The sequence below is a fragment of the Sarcophilus harrisii genome, chromosome 3 (genome assembly GCF_902635505.1).
Source record: "Sarcophilus harrisii chromosome 3, mSarHar1.11, whole genome shotgun sequence".
NCBI lineage: Eukaryota > Metazoa > Chordata > Mammalia > Dasyuromorphia > Dasyuridae > Sarcophilus > Sarcophilus harrisii.
The window spans coordinates 580128799-580155225 of NC_045428.1; the positions used below are offsets into that span (position 1 = coordinate 580128799).

Genomic DNA, 26427 nt, shown 5'->3' on the forward strand with positions numbered 1-26427 from the left:
TTCTCTTATGGGATGCAGATGGCTCTCTCCCTCACAAGTATATTGGAATTGGTCTGAATCACCTCATTGTTGAATAGTTGCTCATCACTTGTTATAGCACAATAGTAATCCATTACAGTCATATGCCACAATTTTTTCTATCATTCCCCAAATGATGGACATCCCCTCAATTTCCATTCTTTTTGTCACCTCTAAAAGAATTGCTAAAACTATTTTTGTACAAATAAATCCTTTTTGTTTGTTTGTTTGTTTTTCATTTCTTTGGTGTTAAGGATCATGACTAAATGAAGGGGCAGGTCAATAGGAATTTAAACAGTTTAATCTTATTGAAACTCTTGTGATCTCTCTCTCCTGCTTAGAGAGATCACAAGAGTTTCAATAAGATTAATTTTATGCATCTTATATATTTATGCATCTAAGTTTAATTTTGAAAATCAAAATTTCTATTCAGCTCGAATCTTGCCATCAGAAAAACTTGAAAGTCTTATATTTCGTTGAATATCTACCACCCTCCCACAAAGAATATTATTTTGTTTTGCTGGGTGGGTAACTACAGTTCTTTTGTCATCCAGAAAATTGTAATCCAAATCCTCCCATCTTTTAATGTAAAAACTGGTAAATCTCATATTATTTCCACTATGGCTAAATGATATTTTAATTGTTTCTCTGCCTGTTTTTTCCTGGACCTGGGAGCTCTGGAATTTGGTCATAATATTCCTTGAAGTTTTCTTTTTGGAATCTCCTAAGATAATCATTGGATTCTTCCAACTTCTATTTTATTCTCTGGTCCTAGGATATTAGTTCACTATCTTGAAAAATGATATCTAGGCTCTTTCTCTTTTATGGTGTAGTAAAATAATATTAAATTATTCTATCCTGAATCCATTTTCCAGATCAATTGTTTTTCCAATGAGATATTTCACATTGCCTTCTATATTTTAGTTTTTGTTTTATTGTTTCTTATTGCCTCAGTTATCACTTGACCAATAAAGGAATTACTTTCTTCAGTGATTTTTGTGCCTTCTTTGCTATTTGACTAATTTTGCTTTTACTTTTTAAGGAGCTCTTTTCTTCAATGATGTTTTTGTACTTCTTTTTACATCTCACCAATTTTGCTTTTTGACACATTCTTCTTATTATTGAATTTTTGCATCTTTTTATGCTGTTTTTTAAGGTGTTATGGTCTTCGTTAATATGCATATGTATGTGTGTATGTGTGTGTGTGTGTGTGTGTGTAAGAGAGACAGAGACAGAGGCAAAGACACAGAGAGCAAGACACACACACACACACACACACACACACACACAGTGAGAGAGAGACAGAGAGAGAGAGAGAGATTGCTTATGTACCTCCTTAATGAAGCTGTTGACTGCTTTTTTCATTGCTTCAGCCTCATTCATCTTCTCATTTTTCCCTTTACCTCTTTTACTTGATTTTCAGATTTCTTTTGAGTCTTCCCATGATTTGAAACCACTTTGTATTTTTCTTGGAAGCTTTGGATATCACAATTCTGACTTAGTGGTATTCTTTTGAGTCTGTTTTATTCTTGTCACAATAGTAACTTCCTATAGCTTTTTTTTCCTGATGTTTCCTCATAGTTTCATCCTATCTTTTAACTTTTAACTCCATATTTAAGTGAGAATTTGCTTCTGTATCGAAAGGTTCCTTGCCTCAAGCTTCAGGGTTTTTGTACAGTGGTTTTCCTATAAGTAACCTAGTGTGACAGATCTTTTCTGGAAACCTTCTATTTGCCTTGGACTGGAAATTTTTCTTCACCCTGTCCTGTTGTGGGTTCTGCCTCTATAGCATTTGTTTTTAAAAAGTTTAACACAATGTCTAGCAAATAGGAGAAACCTAAATATTTCATTCTTTCTTTCCTTCTTTTCCTTCTTTAATCGTTTGGGAAAGCAAAGATAAAATTGTACTCATCCCTGGTCTCAAGGATCCCAGGATAAATCGGTTAAAAAAAAATACTTTGCAGAATAGGGATTAACCAGATTTGGATGAGGGATTTTCCTCATTAAAAATACCCAATCTCCAGAAATCCAAAATCTTGCTCTTTTCCCTTCTGCTCCTCTTTGCACTCCTATCTCCTTCCATCTCCTCAACTCAAAATGGAGATAACAATGTCCATAGTACTTGCCTCCCATAATTCTTGCCATGTTTAAATTAGTGAGGATCGCAACCATAATAATATTAAATAATCTGGTCCCAAAATACAATGGCAGGGGAGGCTGTCCTCAGTGATAGACTGATGCCCTGTGAGTGAGATAAGACAGGTGAAGCTTTCTCAAGAGACTAGGCCTAAGTCATGTGACTCCTATTCCAAGAGGTCTTTAGAGCAGGAAGATTAGGCCTTGGACCCAGTTTGCAGGAAGTCACATGATCTCTAGGCCTAGAGGTCTCTAATGCCCAAGACCCTAGGTCAGTGACAGGAAGTGATGTGACCCACAGAAAGCAGACAGCTTTGGTGACCATTGGTCAGAGATGGCTACTTCCTTTTAGTCTATCCAATGAAAAAGCTTGAGTCTTTTGCTATTTAACCCTTTTACTATGTCCTATTGGTCAGACTGACAGCAGAGAAGTCTCCCAGGTGTGCTTGGGCCTCTCCCTTCAGGGACTAAATAAATGCTTTCTCTTTGTACCTGAAGATGTCTCTGATTAGTTAATTTGGGCAAGGGGCTCTAGCACCCATTCTACCCACCTGGCTTAAATGAGGGATCAGGTAGAGTTGGCAAGAATGAGAAGGTTTCCTTTTCTTGGATTGTCTTTATTTTTCAAATCTGTTCAAGCTGTGAATCACTTCAAGAGCACCTGGCTTCCAAATTGAAGAGGATAAATGAAAGAGGCATGAGAGAGACCAACCCTACTTCCCGAAGGTAAAGGAAAAGCCTCTGGGGAAGACATGAGATGATCCAGGGATCTTTAACAAATGCTCATCTCCAGGTTGCTACATTACAGAATAAGGAATTTGTCCTTGAGTAAGAGCAAAAACTCACCATTTCTTGGGTGAGTTGAGTTATTTCACTCTCACATGCAGAGTTCCTTCGCTCTGTGTTGTCTGGAACATCTCCTAGGTATACCTTCTTTTATTCTTCTTTTGCTATCAAAATGGGTAAATGGGTTTTCTCAGCCAAGTGCTATGTTTGTTTATGGTGGAACTGATATGTGATGGAAAAGTGATTAAGTCTTTAAGTAGAAAGCTTAAGGTTCTCCTTCCTATCCCAAATGACACTACAATCAGAAGTTAGGGAGAATCTAATCATCTCTCCCAGACTAATAATATTTAATGGCACTCTGTCTCTCCAAGGAAGGCAGAGTGGTTTTCAGCCCCAATTTCCTGTTCTCCTTTTAAAAGGAATTAAAGTCTGACTTGAAGTCGAGATCAGGAAAAGAAGAGGATAAAGATGTTTATTCTCCCTCTCCATTAATTATACAATGACATTCTTCTAGCCATAAGAACTGCATTTCTACACATGCTGATCACTATAAATAATAATAATAATAAATAGTAGCAGTAGCAGCAGTAAAAGTATAGTATTTTGCATACTTTAAAAAGTTAGAGTAGGGGCATCTAGGTGATGTAGTGGATAAAGCACCAGCCCAGAAGTCAGGAGAACCTGAGTTCAAATGTGATCTCAGTCACTTAACATTTCCTGGCTGTGTGACCCTGGGCAAGTCACTTAACTCTAATTGCCTCAGGGGGGGAAAAAAGTTTATCCTATCTCTATGATTTCCAAAGTACTTTCCTCAAAACGCTTCTGTGAGTCAAGTATCCAAGATTTTATGGCACAGACCATGGATATCATTGGTTTGGTGACTTCTGAGGGAGGAAACTCTCTTCTAATGCAAAGCCAGTAGCTATTCTGCAACTTGAGAGTTTTAAGAAGGTTGAATAAGACACTGACACTTTAATTCCCTTACTCAATCATATAGCCTCTTTGTCTCACAAACTGGATCTAAATGGAGATTTTGTCACAGAGGTGGGAAATCTACATACTACCTATTATCTTCATTTTGCTGAGAATCAAAATAATATTAAGTTATAGAATAATTCTGTAGTAAAGTACAGGTTTTGGATTCAAATCCAGATATCTGATTCATGTTTTAGATATTATTTCTTTTGTTGTTGTTGTTGTTTATTATTTCATTTTTCCAAATACATGTAAAGATAGCTTTCAACATTCATTTTTGTAAGACTTTGTGTTCCAAATTTTTCTCCTCTCCCTTACCTCCTCCCCTCCCAAGACAGCAAGCTATCTGACATAGGTTAAATATGTGCAGTCATATTAAATATATTCCCATATTTGTCATGTTTACAAGAAAAACAGCCCAAAAGGGAGGAAACCATAATGAAGAAAAATCAATCAAACAAAAAAAGTGAACATACTATGATCTGATCCACAGTCACTCTCCAGAGTTCTCTATTTGCATGCAGAGGACATTCTTCATCCCAAGTCTATTGGAATTGTCTTGAATTATTGCATTGCTAAGAAGAGCCATCACAGTGGATGATCACATTAAGTAGATATTATTTCTAAATTGTCTAATCCTTATTCAAATATCTGGATAATGCAAAAAGCTGGGCAAGTAAAGTGGGAGGGATAGAAATGTAATATCAGAGAAACTGAGGCTAGTAGAAATTGATTTCCATTTTTTTAATATGGAGAGTTTAAGCTAGTTGACTGAATAGGAATATGCTTCCAAAGCATTTGGTGCAGATAAACGGAGGCAGAGAGCTTATATAGAGTTTTAGCTAACTGGGGTCTGCAGACTGAATACATAACCTGAGTATACAATTTTATCCTAACAGCTGTTAATGTTAGGGGGAAACAAAGGCAGATAATGGGAGCCAAGGACACGGGTAGAATGGACAAGCCATAATTCCAGGAAAGAATCATAACTTAAGCCTGATAGGATAGAGGTCAAGATAAGAAGGTTCAGAATGGAAGACAGTGATATGTGGGACCATTACTCAAAGGGAGGAGAATTATTTTAGCAAGGATTGAAATAATGCATCTGGATGTTTATCATACAATGATATGTAAAATGTATCTGTGGGGGGTGGGGGAGAAAGGGACTTTTTTCTAAAGTAAATTTTCCCAGTCCTAATTACAAGGGAGTAGAGAGACTATGGCTTATTATCCAAAGCTCAACAGAAAGTGAAAGCAAAAATGGGAGAGACCTAGTACATCTCCATTGGTCAGTAGAATGGGAAACCCATATAATCAAAATAAAAATAGTTGTTATTTATGAAAAAAGCTATAAAATTTGTAAAGTAGTTTTGCATAATTTTGAGACCCATCATAGCACTATGAAGAAACTCTTAATGTTTTATTAGTCTTTTTTTTTTTTTTTTTTTTTTTGACAGATGAAGAAACTGAGGGTAGGGCAAAAAAGTTACTTTGTGGGAACTCATGTAACCAAACATTAGAGGTAATATTTAAAGCCAGGGTTTACTGACTCCACATTACAGGCTTGCAGACTCTTACAAGTCTTAAGTAGAGGATGCTTGGGAAAGCACTGTCTAGCTGCTGTCTAGGGGACAACACTGTACACAGAGCAGGAATTCCTCATGCCGGCAGTTTTGCCGCTTACTAACCACAAATTGCAAAAGAAGGCGTAATGAAGCTAAGTGGGCTTAACTTCAGCTGTAGGCAGAAAACATAATTCCCTAAGCCAAAGATATTCAGTAATAATTTCATATCCAAGCTTACTTGATTTGCATTGCTAATCAGAAGCTTTATCTGATAATTGCTTTCTATATATTTAGCCCCATAAATACAATTCTCCATTGTGTGCCCAAATTGCTTGGGCAATATTGTGAGGACTGAGGGGCTTGAAGAGAGATTTGCAAAGTAGGAAAAAAAAAAGTATCTCAAGGAAGGTCTGGGTTACATCTAGACAGACTAAATAAAACAGGTTATTTCACAACTTTCTAGACTCTTCTGAATCCCATCGTTGAAAACTTACTCATTGAGTCAAGGGAGATTTTCTGAGTAGAGCTAGGAGGAGGATGGAAGACCATCTAGGGCAGGATTCTTAGATTGGGGTCCATGATTTTTTTTCATTATTTTAATAGTTGGTTTTTTGTTGTGTTCTTTTGTATTTTTTAAAATTCATTTAAGAACATTATTCTGAGAAGGGGTCCAAGTCTTCATCAGATTAAGGAAGAGGTCCTTGTCATAAGAGGAATAAAAATGATTAACAATCCTTGATACTAGCCCTACCTCATTATTTTGCAAATGAGGAAACCAAGGATCCAAAGACCACATGACTTGTCATAGATAAGAAATTATATGTATGTAGTATCTACCTATCCATCCATCCATGCATCTGATATCTAATTGGACCTATAATTTCAATAGGACAGGATTACATTCTGAGAAATCTCCCACCTTTTGGATAGCCAGGTGGCAAAGTGTATAGAACTCTGAGCGTGGAATCCAGAAGATTCACCTTCATGAATTCAAATCTAGCTTCAGATATTTACTTCAGACAGGTCACTTCACCCTTTTGTCTCAGTTTTCTCAATTGTAAAATGAGATAGAGGAGGAAATAGAAAATCACTCCAGTGTCTCTGTCAAGAAAAACCCAAACTGGGTCACAAAGAGAGACAATTAAACAACAATACGGATATAATAAAATATTGTTCAATTAACTATACTATGCCACCTCTATGATAAACTGATATGTTGATATTTATTGCTTGAAATACACTTCATATGTCTCATTATGCTTGATCCTCACAAAGTTAGTGTAAAGTGTCAAGCTAAGGTCCAGAAAAGATACTTCATTTAGGGAGAGCTAGTTTGGGTAGTGATTCCCTGAAGTCAGAAGGACCCTCAGGTCAAATCTGGTCTCAGACACTTAACACCTATTAGCTTTGTGACTCTGGGTGATTTCCTCAAAAAAAAAAAAAAAAATGATAGCTCATTTATACAGGTGGTTCAGTAAATAAATGCTTGAGACATCATTTGAACAGAAATTGTCTTATTCCAAAGTCATCATTCTGCCAGCTAGGCCATTTTGGACTTTCAACCATAATTCCTGGTTATAACACAGGAAGATAGATTGACACAGTGATATAACTAGGGCAGGCAACTGAGACTTTGTACCAGGACAACGAAATTAGGAATTGCTGGCAGCAATTTTACTCTATCAGCAGGTGAATTTAATATCTAATTAGGAAGTATGAGTAGTTAAAATAGGAAACTTTGTCTTCATTACCTGATAAACTCTTCCCTGGCGTGGTCCAAGGCTGCTCATCTGTAGGTCTCATGGTGTCAAGGGACTTTTGTCCCATAGTGCTTTGCTTGTTGAGATTTCTTCCCTTAGATCATCCCATGTTCTGGATCCCTCTTAATACTAGTGTTTTCCCCTTGTTAATTATTTCTAAATTATCCTTTCTGTAGTTTCTTTGTATATAATCATTTGTAAGCTATCTCCTCCATTAGACTGTGAACTCTTTGAAAGTAGCGACCATTATTTACCTTTCTTTGTGTCCCCAGCATATAGCACAATGTCTGGCACATGTTGCCATTGCTCAGACCTTCAGTCATATTTCACACTTTTCGACCCTGTATGGACTTTCTTGGCAAAGATTCTGGAGTAGTTTGGTATTTCCTTTTCCAGTTCATTTTATAGAAGAGGGAAACTGAGGCAAACAGGGTGAAGTAACTTGCTTAGGATCACAGAGTTAGTGAATGTCTAAGGTTAGGACTGAATTATTCTTCCTGATTCCAGAGCTGGTGTTCTATCCACTGTGCCACCTAGCTGCCCCATTTGGCACATAGTCACTACATATTAAATGTTTATTGCCTTGCTGTCTTAAGAAGCTGATTTAAGCTTCCTGTCCTGCTTTTTCCTCTGATAATTGTATGTATGTACAGTAGAACTCAGACAGTAGACATGTTCCTTTGGACTTTGGATTGCCTAACCAAAATAAGTATACAGAAAAAGAGAGGAGGAGGAGGAGGAGAGAGACAGAAGAGAGGAAGGGAGGAAGAGAAGGAAAAAGAGAGAGAGAAAGGAGAGACAGAAGGAGAGAGGAAAAGAGGAAGAGAAGGAAAGAGAGAGGAGAGAGAGAGAGAAATATATAGATAGGTACATATATGTATGCATAGATATACATACATACATATACACATACACATATCTATGTATAAGCACACATACACACATATATATACATGCACACAAAGACACATATATGCATGTATATACATGCATGTTCACATATCACATTGTATAAATGTGTGTGTATATATATATATATATATATATATATATATATATATAATATGAATGAATATAGTGGATAAATAGAGAAAATGTAATACCCTTACTCTTATTTACATATATATATATATATATATATATACATATATATATACATATATATATATCTTTTTTTTATTTTCCCTGCTTCTCATTGATTTCTTGAGTATTCATAAATAAAAATTTAAACAAAAAAAAATACCACCACAACCCCTTATTTCTTCTTTCATATGCACATGACCCACATGCACATTTTTTGGAGATAATTAAAATTAAGTGTCTTGTCCAAGGACACACAACTAGAATGTGTCTGAAGCTGGATTTGAATTTAAGTCCTTACTTTTGGGCTGGTGCTCTATCCAAATACATATTTGTTTGCAAACCATGTTTCTTCATTATATAAAGAAAAAAAGCAGAATTCATATAATCTACAACTCTCACCAAAAGAGAGAATTGTTTTTTTTTTTTTTGTTTTTTTTTTTCAGACCTCGGGTTTTATGTTTCTTCTCTCTTAAAAAAAAAAAAAAGCTATCTTTTGAAGGGAGGCAATTATAATCTTCTCTAAGTTGTTTGTACAAGGAAAATGAACTAGTGCTTTAAAAAAAATTCCATGTAAATAAAACGAGCTGTAATCAGCCCCAATTAGCACATTAAAATAAGTTTAAAATTTGTTTTTATCATTCATTGTAAAGGGGGAAAAAGTAGACAGTCATGATAACCCCCCATTAGTGACATAGCAGAGCTAGTTATTTGCCTTTAAGAGCAAAGAAAATCTAATTTAAAACTCTCTGCAAATCTTTGATAATTAATTTCACACCAAACAAGCCATTAGAAGTTCAATAAAATATCTGATGAATAAAAATGCATAAAAGCAAAATCCAAAACAATGATTCCTCCCTTTAACCAAGGATTTTAGCAATAAACATGAATATTTACATCTTTTACCTGAGATCCCCTATGAGCAGATTGCATGAGGAGATGTGAACTTGGATGGGGAAAAAAAAAAATATATATATATATATATATATATATTTAAATTTATCTGTCTATACAATATATATATTTTTTTTTCACTAATCTTTAACTTGAATTTAACTTTCCCTTTTATGAATGGAGGCAAAAAAAAAATTCTGATAAGTCCATACGGTCTGTCAAAAGATATCCCAGACATAGGAAAAGGGTCAATGGATGGAGAACTGACCTTAGAAGCAGGTGGTCCCATGTTCACTTCTTGATGCTAATACAAACTGACTGCGTGAGTTTGGGCAAGTCACGACCTCTCAGCATTCTAGACCAAACATATTGTAAACTGTAACACACTATAGAATAGTGCTCAAGGAGCTTAAAAGGTAATTGGCAAATATTTAACAAAGTAGATAAAAATACAGTAAAATATAGATAATGTTAATTTGCAGTTTTCTAAATCTATATGTAGTCCATAGGGATCCTCATAGCTCCCATTTCTATTTGAGTTTGCTGCCACTCTTCTATATTTCTCTGAAGGCATACTGATTGTAGAGAAATTACTCACTTTCAATCCTTAAGGAAGTTAAGTTATCTAGGATTGTCCTATGCCAATAAATTGACAAGTCCCTGTCCCTATGAATTGAGAGACAGACAGACACACACACACACACACATGCACACACACAGAAATGAGTTAAAATAAAAAAAAGTTTCTTTATTCACCAATTTTCTCCTTATCCCATAAATGGTAAACTAAAAGAGCAAGTGTAAAGCATTGTTGTCATCCCTAAGGACCTTGCTGTCAACATACTACTTTAATGTTATTTTGTGTGTGTGTGTGTGTGTGTGTGTCCATGACATTTAAATTAGTGCATTTTACTTTAAACTCTAATGAATGTTCTGTTTACATGCTCAGGAAACAGATTTATTTGTTTGTTCTTAAGGGAGAGAAGAAAGAATGATGTAGAAATCTAATTATTTAAATATACCCTCGTGTTTTTGTTTTTTTTTTTTTTTTTTTTTTAGATTACATCTTTTAGAAATTACATTATCAAAGTACATCATACCAATGTTGAGGCCACATATAGATTTCCTTACAAAATAATCAAAAGAGATCATTGAATACACAATTTACCTTTTTACATTAAAAATAAAAATTAGCCATATGAATTCAACCAAACTTTCTACCCCCATTTTAATCCGGTTTTCAAATATAGATATAGTTACAATATAGGTAGTTTCTATTCCTTAAGCTCAACTGCATTTTTATAAATACAATTTTTTTGTTACCAGTATAGCTAATTCTATATGTCTTTCTTTAAGGGATCTGTGATTACATGATAGGAAGATAGAGTTAGAAATGGAAGAGAATTTAGAGGTTATTTAGTTTTAAGATCTTTATTTTACAAATGAGGCAACTGATGCTCAGAGACAGGAGAGTGCTGAGAAATATTAAAAATTTTTTTTCAAAAAAATATGAACATACTTTTAAATTCAATCTGCATTATTAATACTTTCTGAAGTCTAGAAAAGCAACAAAATAATAAATCAAGCTCTAATTTATTGTGATTGTTCATTTCTTTGCTACAATGTCTCACATTGAAAATTTAACTGCTTACTCTTGAAAAACCTTAATGCTGACTTAACCACATATCCACTCAGGGAAGATAAGTCCCTTGGTCTTACAGCTAGTAAATATTAGATGCTGATTTGAACTCAGGTCTTTTTCATGACAATGGCAGCTTACTATCTTCCATTGTTTTTCTATATCATTGTTTTGCATTGGTATATTCTTTTTCCATTCTTTCTCTGCTTTAATAGACTTCTTCACAGTTTGGAAATATAGTGCTTAGACTGACATTGGGAAAACCTAGATTCAAATCTGCCTTTTGTCATGTACTTATTATCCCACTATGGCCATGACAATGACTCAATCTATAAACATTTAGCAAGTGCTTAAGATGTGCTAACCACTGTGCTCAGTGTTGGATATATGAAAACAAAAATAAGTGTTTTCTTTCCTTGTAACTTTACATTCTAGTGTAGAAAGGCAATATGCATTTGTACATTAAAATATATGGGACCTTATTATTCTAGTTATTTCCGCTAATAAAGGAGATGTCAGCTCATTCAAACTTGGTCATCCTGAGGTTCTCCCAACATGCTGGAGCCCTAGATTTTTGGTTACCTCAAGAATACTATCAGAGCATTCAGAATATCTTCATATCATTTCTCACTTTTCCCCACATGATTTTTGCAGCAAAAGACATGTATTGGTATGGGGAAAAAAATTTAAAATACAAGATTGTTATTCATTAGGGGAGAGCCTCAGGGTCTGAGAGAGAGTGTGGACAGGCAATACAAGCCTCTTACAGCTATTGAAACTTGACCTTTGCCTCAAAGGAAGTTGGTTCTTCATGTTTTTGAGACTAAGTTGTCTCATCTGTATATTAGGAATATTAATAATTTATGGAGCGATTGTGAGGATTAAATTAGATTACATATGCAAAATGCTTTGCAAATTTAAATAAAGAACATCATCAATAATTATTATGACCATACAGGACCCCAAGAACTGGGGAAGTTATAAACTCATGAGTAACATATGCTATCAAATTGGAAGGCAAGAGTGATCTTTAATTGAGCATAAAAGCTGCCTCTGTTTCCAGTCCTTCATCTTTAAGTAAATTATTTTGATAAGAAAACAAACTGGGTGGTAGAATTGACCTGAAAATTTATTCCAAGGTGCCTAGATGTAACAAGCTGTACTAGAATAAGTCCTACTTTAGATAATGAGACAGATTGGTTGTTATTTGAAGGAGTATTTCTGTGGAAGGAAGAATTGAACTCTTGGTACCCCATCGTTTCTTTTTCCTTCTTTCTGGAAATGAACAGAACTGCATCCTCTCAGACCATATGTTTCTTTCTTAGGGGATATTTTATAGGGAAATATTTTCTTTGGTGTCTACCTTCTCCTGTCTGTGTCCCTTCAACCCCCTCATCTCTAAAAATGGTATAATAATGGCACGTACTTTTCAGGGTTGCTGTCAGGATCAAATGAAGTAATGTTTGTAAAGCAATTTGCAAAACTTAATGCGCTTTACAAATGCTACCTTTTCTTCCTCCTCCTGCTACTACTAGTATCACCTACCTTCTCCTCCTCCTACTTTTTTGCTACTACTACTATTACTACTACTATCAACACCACCTACTTATTACTACTACTACTACTTACTACTATTCCTACTATTACACTATTGTATTCAAAGTTAACCTCTAAGAATCATTAGCCATGTGATACATCTTTTTTTTTCCCCTGAAGCAATTGGGGTTAAGTGACTTGCCCAAAGTCACATAACTAGAAAGTATTAAGTGTCTGAGGTCATATTTGAACTGAGGTCTTACTGACTTCAGAGCTGGTGCTCTATCCACTGCACCAACTAGCTGCCTCTGTAATAAATCTTTTAAGTTGATTTCAGGAGATACATGCAATGAGTTGAATGCCTCTTCACTTTCTCTTCATCTGTCAAGAATAATCATGAAACACATATATACACACTGACCTTCAGTTATCTCTCAAACTCTGCAACTCTCAGCCCATCTTCTTTATCACTCATGCTTTTTGCTGATGCTATCTTTTATCCCTGTTCACTTTTGTCATTTTCTTCCATTTTTGTCAGTTAGTCAATAAACTATTTTATTTTATTAAGCATCTATATGCCAGTAACTTTGGCAAGTATTGGGAATGCAAGGAGTTAAGTCAGTCCCTGCTCTTAAGGACTTCATCAACAATCAAACAGATAAGCACACATAGCTTTATATAGGAAAAATAGGAAATACTAAATGATTAAAGGCCATAGAGTTAAGAACAGTTGGAAAAGGTTTCCTGTAGAACATAGCTGAAACTTGAAGGGGGGTCAGAAGGCAGAGATGAGGAGAAAAGGAATTCTAGGAATTGCCAACAACCAGAGAAAATACCCTGAGTCAAGAGATTAAGTGGAACAAAGAACTAGAAGGCCAGTGACTGGATAAAATTTTGCATAAAATAAGGAGTAAGAAGTTCAGAAGCAGGGAAAGGGGTTAGCTTATGAAGGGATTTGAACTCCAAACATAGTCTTGTATTTGATCCTTGAGGTGATAAGGAACTACTAAAATTTACTGAGTATAGTGGATGACATGTCTGAAGAGTGAGAGGTTTTGAGAAGTTAAGAATGACACTTAGGACACACAGCTGGGGCACTGGGAAGATGTTGGAACCATCCACAATAATAGATAAGAAAGGTATGTGAGGGAAAGATGAGTTCTGTTGACTTCTCCTGCCTGCAGTCACAATCAGCCTTTCCATTGTGCTACTCATTTTCAGTCAATTGGAGACTTCACCATTTCATGTCTGGCAACCACATCAACAGAACACTGGTATTGAAAAGATCACTCTTTGATTAAGGGAGAAGTTTGTGTCTAATTAAATAACTTTGGAATATCCCAAAGGCAATCCAAACTTCTCCCCTTCTATTCAATTTGGAACCCAAGTTATTATCTACTTCCAGGGAGAGTACAAGTTATGAATACTAATGTATAAGATTGACAGGGTGTTGTACTCAGTAGGATGGACCATTTGTATGAGGAATAAGTATTTTTCAAGTACTTGGTTTTTCCTATTTGGATACTTAAGCCAAAATCTTTTAAATTGTTGTAGATTTCATCCAGAACTGTCTGCAGTGTTCCTGGACTTGAGATAGTATCACTATAAATAGGAGGACCTCACTCTGCAGGAAATCCCTTTTTGATTTGGATGCTGTGCTTAATTTGTATACAATGTAAAACATTATGTAAATGTAGGCCAAATGTAAAACATATAGAAACTAAACCAATATATTTGAGAGAGAAACTAAACACAATATATATAGGCTAAGGAAAGAGACTTGACTATGCCCATTGTTTCAATGTCCAACTCCTTGTGACTCCATTTGAGGCTTTCTTAGCAAATATATTAGAGTTCTTTGATATTTCCTTCTCCAGCTCATTTTATAAATGAGAAAACTGAGGTAAACGGGGTTAAATAACTACCTAAGGTGATACAGATAATAAGTATCTGGGGCCAGATTCAAACTCAGGTTCACCTAATTCCAAGTCCAGAGCTCTCTCCACTGTGCCTCCTAGCTTCTCCTGACTCAATTAGCAGAAATGTAGCATTTTACTCTTTCTATTGTTGTTTGCTTGCATTTTTATTTTTCTTCCCAGGTTATTTTTATCTTCTTTCTAAATCTGATTTTTCTTGTGCAACAAGATAACTGTTTAAATATGTATACATATATTGTATTTAACATATATTTTAACATATTTAGAATGTATCAGACTACCTGCCATCTAGGGGAAGGGGTGGAGGGAAGGAGGGGAAAAGTTGGCACAAAAACTTTTGTAAGGGTCAGTGTTGAAAAATTACCCATGAGTATGTTTTGTCAATAAAAAGCAATAATAATAATAATAATAAAGACAAAGAAGTGTAGCATTTTTCTGGACCTTGATGGAAGTGTGGGATTCCAAGAAGCAGAGAGATGAAGAGGAATAAAATCTTAGACACAGTGGACAGCCTATTCAAAGGCATGGAAGTGGGAGATGAGAATATCAAGTAGCCTAGAGTGATTACAGGGATTTTATCTTATGATTATGTTATCCATTTCAGGTAAACACTAATGAGATATTCATAATAAAACCAGAGTAATTTCAGACAATTCAATGAGGCCCTTTTATTACAGACTGGGGTTCACTAACAGAAACAGGATAATGTTTTTTTCTTAGACAATCCATCAGTGACTCATCTTGACTATGAAATGATTAATTAGTAATAGCTGTAGTTCTCCATATAGCTATTAGAGTTTGTATTTGAGAAGTTGAATCTTGGTTTTCAATACTTAATATCTATGTGTGACCTGCAATTCACTTAACTTCTTTAAACCTGTTTCCTTATCTGTAAAATAGGGATAATAATATTTGTGTATTTTATTTATCAGTTTAGTGTTATAAAAAGTATTTCAAATTTATTATTATTGAGATAACTTATTTAGAGCTGAAAGAGACTTGGAGATTATCTAGTTCATTAGATTATGTAAGATTATTGAAAACACAGATTGCCTTTTGCCTCTTTGGTATCCCTAGCACTTACCATAGTACCTAGAACATAGTAAATATTTTAGATAGATGGATAGATGGATAGAGTGATAGATAGAGAGATAGAGATGTAGACATATACATTTATCCATATAGATTGGATAGATATATTTAGATATAGATATACATATAGATAGATATAGAGATATAGATATAAATATAGAGATAGGATAGATGATAGATTGATAGAGATAGAGATGTAGATAGATATATATAACAACCGCGCTAGCACCCAGGACACCCCAGTATCAGCAGAAGTCAGGATAAGCAAAAGTCCTCAGTCTTTATTCTTGGTCTTAGATGCAGGATTGAACAGGATGGAAGCAGATTCTCCGCAACCACTTTCTTCCTTGTCTCCCACCAAGCCTGTGACCCTGGCTAGTCTTACTCCACCCCCTAGTCCCTCCTACAATCCTTTGTACACCAATCATTGAGCCAGTATGGATAGTGGAAAGGACCATTTTCCAAGCTTATGCCCATAGAGTATTGTCCAATCAGTAGTTAGCCTCAAGTGCTCAGCAGTCCTGACCTCAGTGCATTGATTCAATAGTTTCAATAGATCCTCTACAGATATAGATATGTATAGACAGATAAATTTAAATATAGATATATATATATATATATAGATATATAGATATAAAAATAGAGATACACAAATAGATATAAATATTAATAGATACATTAGAAATATAGTGATCAATAGAGATGTACAGATAGAGATCCATATAAATATAGAGATACAGATATCTAAAGATGGATAGAAATAGAGATAGATATGGATAGATAGATATATTTAGAGGTAGATAATGCTTATAGATAGATTCAGAGATACACAAATGGAAAGATACATAGATTGATTTATATATATATATATATATATATATATATATATATATATATAAATCAATGTAGATAGACTAGAAATATAGAGATAACTATAGGTATAGATACAGATAGATATAAGCATACAAGTAGACAGATAGATGGATAGCTAGATGATAGGGAGATATATGAATATAGATAAAGATGATATCACTACATAGATAAAGATCAATATATTGATTCAACCTCCTAATTTTATACATGGAAAAACTGGGCTCCAAAACACTTTTGTCATTTGTCCAAGGTCAGAACTTCTCCACTGCATTTAATTCTTCAGTAAGTTTGTCAAACAATAAGCATTTGTTGAACAATATGAATAAAAGACATTGTATTAAAATTCAGGGACACAGATAAAAAGAAAAATATAGTACCTGCTGACCAAAAACTTTCCTTGTAATGGGAAGATGGCATATAAAGAAAAATGAAAAGGGAAGGGCTAAAGTAAAGGATTGGTCATGTCTAGAGAATGAGCATGCTGACAAGATGAACAAAGGATGACTCTCTTGCTTTCTTCAGGATTAAGTCTCCAAGAGGGAACCACCAATAGGAGAGGAGTGGATCACAGAGATGGAAGGATGCTCCAGATCAAATGGTAAAGTGCTTAGCATAGTGCCGGGCACATAGTAGGTGCTTAATTGATGTTTATTTCTTTTCCCACCCATCCAAGGAGTTGTTTAACTGAAGTAGGGATGTGTTTTCAATGTCAATGATTTATACTGGCTAAGAAATGGTTATCTAAGTGATAACTGTTAAAATTATACATGGGGGAATGTGCGTTCAAATTCTGCCACAGATTCTGAGGAAGATTCCAGCATTCCACGGCAACATTCCAAGTCTAATACTGAAAAGTCAGAAGCAGAGATAAGAGAAATGAACGGCTGCTCATATGGGCCTTTCTTCAAAATGGAGGTTCTGGGAGAAGGTGACTGATGTTACTCAGAAAAGCAAGGGAATCTTTTGGATCCTAGAAAGCCTTCCAAGCATTTATGAAAACACAGAACCCTGCCTGATGGGCATGGAAACTCATTTCCATTCCCCTCAGCAATCAGGCACTGCAGAAAGCTTATTCATTTCTAGAAATAGTCTTCTTATAGAAGCCCCTGCTTTCTCCACAGCACTCCTTGGGTGCCACTTCCCAAACCCTCCATCTGACACTGCTTTCTTTCTACTCAACATTACTCTATATCAATTGCATTCTTTATTTATCTATGTACATGATGGTTTCTGTTTACTAAAATGTAAGATTCTTGAACCTGGTCTGTTTTAGTCTTTGGGTTCCATGCTGATTCAATAATAGCTTTGTTCATGCTGATTCAATAATAATAGCTAGTATTTATTTAGCATTGGAAGATTTGGAAAACAGTTGATAAATATAATATCATTTGATCTTCCCTCACAACAGGTAATTGCTGTTATTGTCCCCATTTCACAGCTAAGAAAACTGAGGTGACTTAAATAATTAAATAAGTGACTTGCTTAAGATCATACAGTTGCTAGGAATCTGAATCAAAATTGGAGTTCAATCTTTATGATACCAAGTACTAATTGATATATTACAGACCGCTTTCTTCTTCTGGTCACCATCGTTATGTGCAAAGATCTGCATTGACTTCCATATCAATTTTCCCAGAGCACAGGTTCCCAATTTAACATTCGTTGTTAATTTCAGGGTAATTCACCAAACATTTATAAAGTATATATTTCATCTTAAGTACTCTATCACATGCCAGGGAGACATAAAATTCTGAATGACAATAGTTTCTGTCCTTAAGAAATTCCACTGATAAGGAAATTAAAAACTGTTTCAAAAAAGAGAAAGGAGTAATAGGTAGAAGGATCAGTAAATGGTGTCATGTGGGAAGAGTCAACTTCTGTGTTTGGAAAGAGAGGGATTCCATGTCTATCCTTTGAATGATTCAGGACTGGACAAGTGGGATAGGACTTCTCATTTTGGTTTTCTGAAAAATCTGTCTTGAAGCCATAACTGGAAAGACAGTTAGAAATTTTGAAGAACTGAATAGTATATTACCAGAACGGAAAAAAAAATAAAATAATGACAATAATAATTATAAAAATAACAATAATTTATACAGTGTCTACTATGTTCTGGTACTGTGCTAAGCACTTGACGGGTATTATTTTATTAAAATATCACAATAATTCTGAGAAGTTGCTGCTATTTTGATGTACATTATATCATAACAATAAAAACAATAAGATAAAAAAATTCTTAAGAGTTAGATAGGCAATATTATTATTTTCATTTTATTATTAAGGAGAGTGAGACAGGGGTCAAATTACTTATCCAAGATCAGACCATGTCTAAGGCCAAATTTGAACTTGGGCCTTCTTCATTCCAAGCCCAACATTCTTTTTACATAACCGCCTAGAAGCCTCTATAACACCACATGACAAAATCTCTTCATGTGACAGAATAAGGAAAATGACTTATCAATAGTGCTATAGTTAGCTAGTCATATAGTTAGACTAGTACCCTATTTCTCTGGGATGCTAGGTTAATGTGAGAGATAGTATGAAGGAGTGGAGAGTATATTGAAATTGGAGTCATGAATTCAAATCTCACCTGTGATATTTAATAGCTTTGTGCTCATCAACTTTGTGCCCTCAACTTTTCTCTATTTCAATTTAATTATTTGTAAAATTTTCTTTTTTTCAGTCTTATCTGACTTTTGGTGACCCTATTTGGGGTTTTCTTGGCAAAGATCCTGGAGTAGTTTGGCATTTCCTTCTCCAACTCAATTTATAGATGAGAAAATCAAGGCAAGAAAGGTTAAGTGATCACACAATTAGTAAATGTCTGAAGCTGAATTTGAACACAAATCTTTTGGACTCTAGGCCTAGAAATCTATTCACTGCAGCATCTAACCACCCCATGTTTGTAAAATAGTATCACTATACCCATAATAACATTAAAAACCATGGACATTATCATTAAAGAAATTTGGATTTAATTTCCCCTTTTGTTTGGGTTTTCTTGGTGATCTTGGGTAGGGTAATTAATACTCCCCCTCAATCCCAATCTTCATAATCCATTTCCTAAAGCATCAAATGAGACTGTTGGAAAAGATGTCTATCTAATCCTAGAAAACGCCAGATTCATAATCCTAAAGCCTAATTCACAAGATGGCCATGATGTTGTAGTGAGACAGTATTTTGGAACTGATTCAAAAACTTTATTTTTTTTCCATATTCATGCTTATAAATCTATATTTATAGGTCTACAATGCATTCCAATTTGTGTGTACCCAGAGCCCCTTGTACTTCATCTTTTACCCCCTTTCTAGTCCACATATTTCTGCAGCCAGTGGAGCCCATCTTACTTCCCACTACGGTCTTCTGGGAGGCTGTGACATGTGCTCTTACTAGCCAGTAAGGTGACGTCTGACTCTGATGTGATAAATGGTCCAAAAAATAGATACATAAGGATTTTCCAGACTTTAAGCTCCCTTACATAATACCTGATCCAACCAACCAAGGAACTAGCCACTGGGACCTCACCCCACACATTAGTCTGTTACCCCTAATGGGACTTGACTTTCACTTCCAATAAAGCCTTAGAAACTTTAAATGGGGTTGCAAAGTTAGACATGACTGAAATGACAGAACAACAAATGTGAAAAGAAAATAGCACACTCTAAGGAGTGTGCTTTACACTAATGTAAATTAGTGCTTTACAGCACTAATGTGCTTTACAGATATCTTTATCTGTAAATGTTTTACAGATATCTCATTTTATCCTAAGAATAACCCTTAGAAGTAAGTTTGTTACTATTACCTTCATTTTGTAGATGAGGAAATTGAGGCAGACAAGTTAAATGACTAACAAAGTCAGTGTCTCAGACTGGATTCAAACTTACCTGAACCCAAGTTCTGTACTCTATCCTCAACAGCATCTATCAGCCTTTATTATACATTGCAAATTTTAAATGCAACTATATGTTGACTATTCTTTTTCTTTTTTTTTTTTTTTTTAAATCTTATCCTCAATTTTTCTAGTGAAGAAAGAGGAAGGGAATAGGAATTTATCATCTACTGTATTCCAGGTGCTTTACAAACATTATCTCATCTGATCCTCATGACAACTTTTCAAGGTAGGTGATGTTATTTTCCCCATTTTACATTAAATTGAGGTAAAGAAAGGGTAAAGGATTTGCCCATAACCAAATAGTTAATAAGTATGTGAAGTTAGTTTTGAACTTGGCGCTTCTTGGCTCTTTGCCAACACTCCATCCTCTGCACCAACTAACTGTCTATGCTGAGAAAAGTCTATCTTGCGTTTTATCACTTTTATATAATTTCCTGAGAGCTGCTATAACATGGATCAAAACAAACCAAAAAAACCCTGTTTTTTAATTAAATAAATGTATTAAGGAGTATTGTTATTAGCCTTCTAATTAAAATTGAAGTTGATTCATTTTTAATGTTTAATTTGTGCCTTTATTTTGATATTATAGTCATAGATTCCTGTTGTTTGATTTAGAAATGACAGTGAGGGTGTCTGAGAAGTCATCTTCATGATGGATCACTCTAGGTGGTGTAAATGGTATGGTCAAAAAAGGCCATTAATAGAGATTTCAGGAAGCCAGACTTAGGCCAATCTGCTTTCTAGTCCATCTTGCTTTAGCCCAGAAGTCAAAAAATCACTGGACCCTAAGTAAGGAGTACTTGGCTTGGAATCCTGCCCAAGATGCTTATTCATTGTGTATGACCCCTACCAGTTTATTTAACATCTTTCAGCTCAGCCTCCATAAAATGGAGATAATATAAATAATATAAAATACTCCATAAAATGGAGTACTTACCTCTCAGGATTGTTGTAAAGAATAAAGGAGATACTATTTGTAAAATATAGAAAACTGTCCTTGAAGTTAAGAACCGAGATCAAGTGCAAACTCCAACATAAACCAAATGTGTGTCTCTGGGCTAGTATCCCATTTTAAATAACGCAGAAGGTACTTGCCTCCATTTGTGGACAGAGTGCCATTACAGAGGAATTCTCTATAACAATAAAATCAGTGCCCATTTCTATCCTAATGTAAAGTACATTACAAAATTTGAAACCCTTAAGAGATGTTGATTATTGTTATTTTTATTCTGTTAGCTTCTTCCCTAGCTAAGAAAGCTTACTCTTGAGGGGAATCAGAATGGAAAACTGTTATCTCCTTCTAATTTAAAAGTTTTGTTTTGCAGTCATTCAGAAATGATCATTTGCATGCCTTTCTCCAAAAGACTTTGCCAAGAATTTCAACCTGCTACTTAAAACTGTTCATTACAGTAGCAAATGATCCCTTTGGGGGACCATGGCTTTCTCTTTGGTTTCCATTCCCTAGAGGTACATATTTCAATTTAGCGTTTCACACAGGAAACAGAGGGAAGCAGCCCCACTGAAATGGAACTTTCCTCTCCCCACTGGGCAAGGGATTCATTTCCAAGTCCTATGAGAAGCAGGGAATATTCATCAAACTTTGGTAATAGGCCTTCACTATTGAAATTAACCTGCAACAGGTAGCTATAATTGCATGCAATGCATATTTATTGGCCAATCCTTCAGTTCAGTGAAGAATGCTACTACAATTGGCCCCACCATAACGAAGTTTTGTTGATTTATGGGAAGTATATACAGAGCTCCCAGCCTCAACCCTTCCCCACATCATGATTGCATTTCTCAGGAGAGTCTCACTTTCAAATGATCTTGTTAGATATTGTTGGAAATTGATACATTTGCATACCATGAATGTTAAAACTCAGAAAATGCTCAAATGCCAATTAGAACCACCTAGCTTTTTTCCCTAATTAATCAGTCACGAAAGAGCAGCTCCAGGTGTTTTCAGTAGTTAAACATCAGTGGAAGTCTCAGCATTATTAATCTTGATGACCCGGGTGTCACCATAGGAGAATTCCTTCAAGGTGATTGAAGGTGGAGGGCTATCCCAAGATAAAGTTATAATTCTGCAGGAGAAGCCATTCCTAGCTTTGGAGATAACTCGTTTTGAGAGGATGAGTTCACCTGGGGCTCAGTCAACCCAATTATTTCTGAAAATCTTGGGGCTTCCTAATTTGACAAGGAATTTGAAATCTATTCATAAATAGAAATGTCTAAAAGAGGAGGGGGCTCTCTCCACCAAGCTCAAAGCTTCTCACCTTAAAGACCTTTTACCAAAAATTGAAATGAACCTTTGCCAATTATGTTTTGGTGGGAAGACATGTTTTAGAAGTAGGATGTGGATGAGAAAATTACAGATGCCTCTTCCTACTTTGAAATTCTAGTATGCTATTAAGTTGACATTTGGTAGGTATGAATTTGCTGCTATTAGGTAACTGGTAAAGAACAGGGGAAGGAAGTTCAAAGGAGGGTTGAGCCCAGTTCCTTGGATTATGAAGTTTATAATCCGACCTTAGAATATTTATTTTTGTACCCTCATTACCTACAAAGGGCCTAACATATAATAAATGTTTCTGATTGATTGATAATAAGAAAGAAGAAGTGCATTTTATATAAGATATACTATAGGAACTGGAATTGGTGACCATGAGTAAATTCCTTAATTTCACTAAATTTCAATTTATCTAATTTATGAAATGGGGGGAAAACTACTTTCACTCTTCATTTCATAGGAATGTTATAGACATAACTCTATGTACCTCATAGTACTAAATGGATGTACGGTATTGTTAATAGACAAACAACCTAATAGAGTGAACAAATGAAGGCATGAATGAATATATAAATGAATGAATAAATAAATGAACAAACAAATAAATAGAATCAAGAGAATGTGAAAGATAATTGCAGCCCAGAGCTTCCAGAAGGAGTTTGCATAAAGGAGTTAGGATTTGAAGGATGTTGGCAGAAGTGTATAACTATATGTATGTATATCCATGCACAGATTATTATGGGCTTAGCTTGCAACTACAGGAGAAAAATATGTACATATTTATGTGTGCATATATATATATATGTACATGTTTATAGATTTTTATCTATACACCCATACATTGTGTTTACAACACAATACATATATGTAAATAGCTGTATGATTAGGTTTGCGTGCATATATGTGTGCACATGCACATGCATGGTATGTGACTATGCTCATGAAGACAGATATATGGGTAATTAGAAAGCCCAGTGGCTATAGTGATAGGGCTGGAGACTGGAAGACTCATTTTCCAGAGTTTAAATCTGACCTCAGCCACTTATTAGTAGCATGACTCTGGGCAAATCACACAGCTCTATTTGCTTGAGTTCCTCATCTATAAAATGAGCTGGGGCAGGAAGTGGCAAACATTCTGGTATCTTTGCCAAGAAAACCCCATGGAATCACAACAATTTAAATATAACTGAAAGGATTGAATAACAACAAAATCTATACATGTGCAAATATACATTGTGAATATACATATAATATATATGCATTTGTACATATATGTAGACATAAAAGACTCATGAGCTTCATGTGAGCATGAACTGTTTTTTTTTAAATAAGTTTTTTATTTTCAAAATATGCACAAAGATAGTTTTCAGCCTTCACATCTACAAAATCTTGTGTTCTAATTTTTTTCTTCCTTCTTTCTTCAAACCCCCTTCCCTAAACAGCAAATAATGCAACATGTTAAATATATGCAATTCTTGTATACATATTTCCCCAATTATCATGTGTAATGTTCTTGGTTTGGTTTTCTTAGGGGTCTTGGGCAGCCTTCATTTCAATTCAGTAATCATCACAAGAATAGCCAGGTGTTAAAGTACAATTCCTTTATTATCTCCTTCAAAATCTTGTCTCCTTTCCTGGGGCTTCAGCTAGCTTTCTTAGAGGCCTTTCGGAGTCTTGGTTTCAGTGGAGAAGCTGAAGAGGAGAACCTGTCACCACACTGTGTGAGATGGGATGAATGAATCCGAGTCCAAGGGCTTGTGCTTCAGCTTCCAGAATGCTTGTCTTTCCTAGCTCTGAATCTGAGCTCTCTCAGTCCCCCAGGAAAGCCACCAGGAGCCTGACTGAAGGTGGAAAAGAATCTCTCTCCTTGCCTCCAAGAGCTTGGCTTATATGCTCTACACTGAGTATAAACCAATCATATCACTAGGAAATCTTTATTTGTTCTAAGATTAAATCAATCATATTGAACTTGGAGAACAATTAAACATCAGGCTAAACTAGATAACAATTTTCTCATCAATTCCACTTAGTTAGTACCTTATAAGAATCTTTGTTTCAAGTTCAGAGTTCTGGCCCATAAACAATCATGCACAAGAAAAACTCTCATCAAAAAGGGGAAAAAAAAAAAAAAAAAAAAAAACATGAGAAAGAAAACAAAAAGCAGCAAACAACAAAAAGGCGAAAATACTATTTTGTGATCCACACTTAGTCCCCATAGTCCTCTCCCTGGATGCCCTGGATGACTGTTCATCACAAGTCCACTAGAATTGGCCCAAATCACCTCACTGTTGAAAAGATCCACATCCATCAGAACTGATCACAGCATATTCTTGCCTCTGCTGGTTACAATGTTCCCTTGCTATTATTCACTTCACTTAGCATTAGTTCATGTAAGTGTCTCCAGGCCTCTCTGAAATCATCCCATTGATTTTTTTTTTCTTAAAGAATAATATTATTACATAACATTTATATATCATAATTTATTCAGCCATTCCCAACTGATGGGCATCCCCTCAGTTTCCAGTTCCTTGGTTGACTTAAAAAAGCAAAAAAATGCAGCCTCAACATTATTTAGTGCAATGCCTAGCATACAGCAGACATTCAATCAATTCTATTTTTCTATACATATTTACATATGTAAATTGTCTCTATCACATAATAAAAGCTCACTGAGTGCAAGGCAGATTATTTTTTGTCTTTCTAAGTGAATTTCTTAGCACTAAGGTTAGCACGTAATAGGTTGGTTGTTGTCCTTCATTCTTGAAGAGGACCAAAATTACATCACTATGTTAAGGTCAAGTAATAGTGTGTCCTGCTGTGACCGATCAGATCAATACCAGATTGGAAGGTTCAGGCACAAATAGTCCACATGAAAATTTGGTGTGGATTCTCTAAATTTGTGTACCTCACTTTTCTTCTCGGTCACTTCAATTCTCCTTTGCATGTAGAACCCATTATCTCTGATGAAGAAGCAGTCCTGTGCCAATGTCTCCCATGTCTTGCAATCAATTCCAAAGACCTTAAGGGAGATCCTGAGAGGCTCTTTGTATTTTCTGACCACCATATGAGTACTTGCCCTGTTTCAGTGCTTTATAAATTAATCTTTCTGAGAGCATATTTTTGGCATTCAAACAACATGGCCTATCCACTGGAATTGTGCCCTCTGCAGTAGAGTTTGAATGGTTGACGGCATAGTTCATAAAAGGACCTCAGTATATGCTATCTTCTCCTGTCAGATGATCTTTGTAATATTTCTTACAAATGGAAGTCATTCAATTTCCTGGCTTGGTTCTGATATACTGGCCAGGTTTCACAGGCAAGCAACAATGAGATTCCTACAATGGTTCTGTATTCCTTCAATTTTGTAATCAAGGATCTGATACCTCTCTTCTCCCACTCTTTCCTTTGGAACTTCCCAAACACTGAGCTAGCCCTGAGAACACATGTGAAAACCTTATTATCAACGTCTGCATTCCTGGAAAGTATACTGCCAAGGTAAGTGAACTTATCTGCACTATTCAAATCTTCTCATTTATTGTAATGGACAATTCTATGTATGGATAGACTGGTATTGACTGGTGGAACACCTGTGTTATTCGTTAATTGCTGTTAATTGTTAGGTCAAAATTAGCACAAACAACAGAAAAAATTATACTTTGCTATATATCAGCTTCAGAAGATACATTGAGTACATCTGCCCGCGTGCACACACACACATTATGTGCCAACTCTCCCTCTACTTTATTCTTGGTTTATAGCTATTTCAAGTTGAAGAATTTACCAATAGGGTGATAAGTGACCTTGATGCTATGTTCATCATTATTGAAAGTATTTGACAATATGGTCGAAAACATTATTCTAAAAAGCATGGGAGCAAGGGCACAATCTTGTTTTGTTCCATCAGTAAAAAAAAAAAAAAAAAAAAAAAAAATCTATTATCCAGAATCCAGATGA

At 35.2% G+C, this 26427-nt stretch overlaps 1 pseudogene; it reads left to right on the plus strand.

Moving 5' to 3' along the window:
- LOC100920546 overlaps nt 1-26427 on the plus strand; it is a 153238-nt pseudogene that overhangs the window by 24454 nt on the left and 102357 nt on the right.